Source organism: Trichechus manatus, unplaced genomic scaffold, assembly GCF_000243295.1.
Source record: "Trichechus manatus latirostris isolate Lorelei unplaced genomic scaffold, TriManLat1.0 scaffold00267, whole genome shotgun sequence".
Classification (NCBI taxonomy): Eukaryota; Metazoa; Chordata; class Mammalia; order Sirenia; family Trichechidae; genus Trichechus; species Trichechus manatus.
In genome coordinates, this window is record NW_004444203.1 from 932,942 (window position 1) to 937,676 (window position 4,735).

Consider the following 4,735-nt stretch of genomic DNA (forward strand, 5'->3'; position numbering starts at 1 on the left):
CCAGGTGGGTTGGGACAAATTGATGCATCTTAGATGGCCATTGCAAGTTTTTAAGACCCCAGACGCCATTCACCAAAGCGGGATGCAGAACATTTTCTTAATAAACTTTGGTATGCCAATTGACCTAGATGTCCCCTGAAACCATGGTCCCCAGACTCCAGCCCCTGCTACTCTGTCCCTCAAAGCGTTTGGTTGTATTCAGGAAACTTCTTAGCTTTTGGTTTAGTCCAGTTGTGCTGACTTCCCCTGTATTGTGTGTTGTCCTTCCCTTCACCTAAGATAATTCTTGCCTACTATCTAGTTAGTGAATTGCCCTCTCCCTCCCTCCCTCGTAACAATCAAAGAATGTTTTCTTCTGTGTTTAAACCTTTCCTTGAGTTCTTATAATAGTGGTCTCATACAATATTTGTCCTTTTGAAATTCACAATCATTCTTATGGGTAATTTTTCTTTACACTTCTCGGTGTTGTGAATTGTACACAATAAACAGCAATATTATACAGCACGAAACCCTAGAGAACTATTGTTTGTTTTCACCACCTTTATCACCAGAGGGCACCAAAGCACCAGTTATCAGAAAAGGATAAGCATTTGGGGAAAAGACACAATGATTGTACTGTTTTCCATAGCATTTCAGAAAAATCTGTCCAGGGTGAAGAATTTCCACTTCATGAAGGTAAAATGAAATCCAAGGGCATCAAGGTGTCACATCTCCACACTGCCCTGCCAAAGGCTCTTTATGAAATGGCTTGGCAATACAATTTTTTTTTTAAGTTTTATTTCAAGATTTATATATGCAATAAGTTTATACCTTATACCTAATTTCAAAAAAAGTCTCATTAAGAAGTAACATTACTCAGCAACGGAGCTGTGGATAATTGACAATGGCAGATGGGGGCAGGAAGTATACTTGTTCAACCATGTGATCTGTACTGCAAAATTACACCTGCTTATAGTTCCTTTTTTTTTTTTTAAGGAACAAGTTTTTAAATCAAGAAATTAGGAAAATTGTATTGCTGGAAATTACTTCACTCTGTAGTGATTTTGAAGACTACTTTGAATTTAAAATATTTCATTTATATGGAAAACGATTCTTTTATGCTATCTCATTATATATTTAATTGAAACAGCAATGGACCACTGAGACTGGCTGTATTTGCCTCTGACTCCCATTATCTTGTGAAGCTTGTTTGCCCTGTGTCTTTCGTCTGCTGACAAGCTGCTTTATTATGTGGTTTCTAGTCAGAGCTACTTGACTCCTTTCGTTCAGCGGGAAATGTGTTGGGACGCCATCAGATACTTAAGGTTGAGAAAGAGAATCGATGACACACACTCAGTAGGTGAGAATGTCTATCAAACGTCATTATTTATAATGGAGAAAACACCGACTCTGGAGTCAGCTAGATCTGTGTTTACATCCCCTCAGTCTCACCTTGAGCTAAACGTTCTGAGCCTGTTTTTCTAACTCTGTATCACACCTCCAGGAGCCTTGGTGGCACAGTGGTTAAGCATTTGGCTGTTAACTGAAAGGTCGGCAGTTTGGATCCACCAGCCTCTCCACGGGAGAAAGATGTGGAAGTCTGCTTCTGTAAAGATTACAGCCTTGGAAACCCCATGGGCAGTTCCACTCTGTCCTACAGGGTTGCTTGAGTAGGAATTAGCTCTATGAAAACAGGTTTGGTACTATGTCCTAGATGATTTACAAACACAATCAGTCATAATATTCTTGGAATTCATTCATTATTCCACAAATATTTTACTGTGCTCCTGTGCGCCAGGCACTGTTCTAGATGACAGAGCTGTGACCAAAGCAGGAATAAGTTTGTGCTCTCAGGGAGCTTACAATCCACTGGTGAGAATCTCTAAAAAACACATGAGAAAGTAAAATATCCTTTATGTCAGAGTGTTACAAATACTATAGAGAAAAATAGGCAGGGAAGGGGGATCAGGAATTCTGGGGTGCTATTTTAAAAGATCACAGCTTTGGAAACCCTATGGGGCAGTTCTACTCTCTTCTATGGGGTTGCTATGAGTCGGAATCGACTTGACAGCAATGGGTTTGTTTTTTGTTTTTTGTTTTTTTAATGGTATAATCAAGTGGAAAGAGCTAGTGATCAGTGCTCAATCTTTACATTAAAAGCTATAAATCATTTGAAATGGAATTGCCTGGGGTTCCTCTTCTCTTTGGCATGTTGAGTCTCCCGATTAAGTTTCTGATATACCAAATTGACCACTGAACTTCCAAAACACTGACCCACGGCCTTGGTGTTACTCCTGAGGCTTCTGCATTTTTCCACCCTTTCAAACCAAGGAGGCTGTGGCTCCACCCTTTGAGACCTAGGAGGTCGTGGCTCTACCCTTCGAAACTGAGTCGGCCCTGTTTCCAGTGTTCCTTCTAACAGGTCTGCTGATCTTTGAGCTGCTCCAGGGATGGTCCTTTTCTTTTCTTGGAGGACAACAGATGTAGCTCCTTTGGCCTGTTTCCTGCCTGTAGAATTCCAAGACATAGATAGCTTTCCTTTCTTTTGTCTTGTTTCTGCCTCCTTCCGTCTAAGCTGATGGGTTTCTGATCTGGTAGTTGGTTAGCTCCATCAGTCACAAGCATAACCCCTTTAACGAAAAACTAAGTCACCAAGTCCTTGGTCAGAGTTTTAGGGTCCAAGTCTTTAGCGTGTACAACAGAATTTTCCAAATCTTTAAATTCTGTTTTACTTTTGCACAGCTCATTATTAAGTTTCTCTTTCTTCTTGCATTATATTGTAAGCAGTAAGGAGAAATCACATGACACTTTTAAAAAGATTTTGCTTAGAAATCTCCTCAGCCAGATATCCAAGTTCATCACTTCCAAGTTCTACCTTCCACCAAACATTTGAACACAATACTGAGAAGTTCTTTGCTACTGAATAAAAAGCGTCACCCTTCCTCCATTATCCAATCACGTTCATCATTTTCTTTTAAAGCCTCACCAGAGGTACATTTAACATCTCACATGTCTAGCAATATTCTGTTGTTGGCGCCATGTGTATTCTCTAAAACAATAGAGACTTTCTCTATTGCTCTCCTCACTTCTTTCTGAGCCCTCAACGGAATTGCCTTTGATGTCCATTAACTCTACCAACAGTCTCTTCAAGGGAATCTAGACTTTTACTATTAGGCACTTTAAAACTCTTCCACCCTTCACCCATTACCCAACTCCAAAACCACTTCCACATTGTAGGTATTTGTTAGAGCAGCACCTCCACTTCTCAGCACCAAATTCTGTCTTAGCTATCTAGCGTTGCTGTAACAGAAATACCACAAATGGGTGGCTTTAGCAAATAGAAATTTATTTTCTCATAGCTTAGGAGGTTAGAAGTCCAAATTCAGGGCACTGTCTCTAGAGGAAGGCTCTCTCTTTGTGTCCGCTCTGGGGGAAGGTCCTTGTCTCTTTTCAACTTCTATTCCTTGGCTCCTTGGTGATCTTCATTTGGCATGGCATCTGTCTTTCCCCACCTCTACTTCCTTCCTCACCTGCTTAACCTGCTCATTTAAATCTCAAAAGAGACTGATTTAAGACATGCTCTACACTAATAATGCCTCATTAACATAACAAAGAAAACCCATTCCCAAATGAGATTATAACCACAGGTATAGGGGTTAGGATTAACCACACATATTTTGGGGAGACACAATTCAATCCATAACAGAGTGTCAGGCTAAGGTGCCAGATGCTGTGGCTTGAATGTTGGCTTCACCACTAACTACCCTTCACAGAAGGAAGGCACACCTTATCCAGAATTGTACTGTGGTGCATTGCCCCCAAGTATAACGTCTCTGGGGCAAAGAGATAATGTCAATTCCTTTATTCAAAGCACACAATTATCCACCACTTCCCAATTTCATCTCATTAAAAGTTACAATTATTGAGTACTTATCAAAATTTCTAATATGAATTGTTTTGATCAATTGTGTGATACAGATAATTATAGTAGTAACTTACTCCAGAATAATTTAAACACAACATTGGGGTCACAGAGATTTTAAAAAAGTCAATTCCAATTTATGTATATATTTTTGTTGCAAAGAAGTATTGTAGAGTTATCAATAAAAGACATTTGAAAATAGTACTACCTGTACTATTACCACTGGGATAAAGTTTTGTTGGAGAAGAGGAATGTACATATGATATTAAAGAGAAAAAGAAACGATAAAATTTCCAACCATTAAAGAACTAGTTTATGCACAGCCTTATGAAAATAGATGGTTATATCTATTTATCCAAACAGATGTCTTTGCAGAGACTTTATATTCCATTGGATACATCAGAATATATTTTAAAAAGTAATATAAGTTTATATATTTAAAAAGTTAATATTTACAACATGCCAGAAATTACACCCTTTAACTATTTAAACAAGATGAAATATTTTAGATGTTAATTTAATAATGAGGTATATATTTTATTTATTTATTTTATATATATATAAGATCTTTTTATACATGATATGCAAGCATGCTATGCTGAAGATAATTCACAAATGATTGCAGCAGTTCGTCGACAGGGAACTGCCAGAAATTCACGCCAGATTCAGAAGAGGACGGGGAATGAGGGATATCATTGCTGATGTCAGATGGATCTTGGCTGAAAGCAGAGAATACCAGGAAGATGTTTACCTGTGTTTTATTGACTATGCAAAGGAATTTGACTGTGTGGGTCAAAACAAATTACGGATAACACTGTGAAGAATAGGAATTCC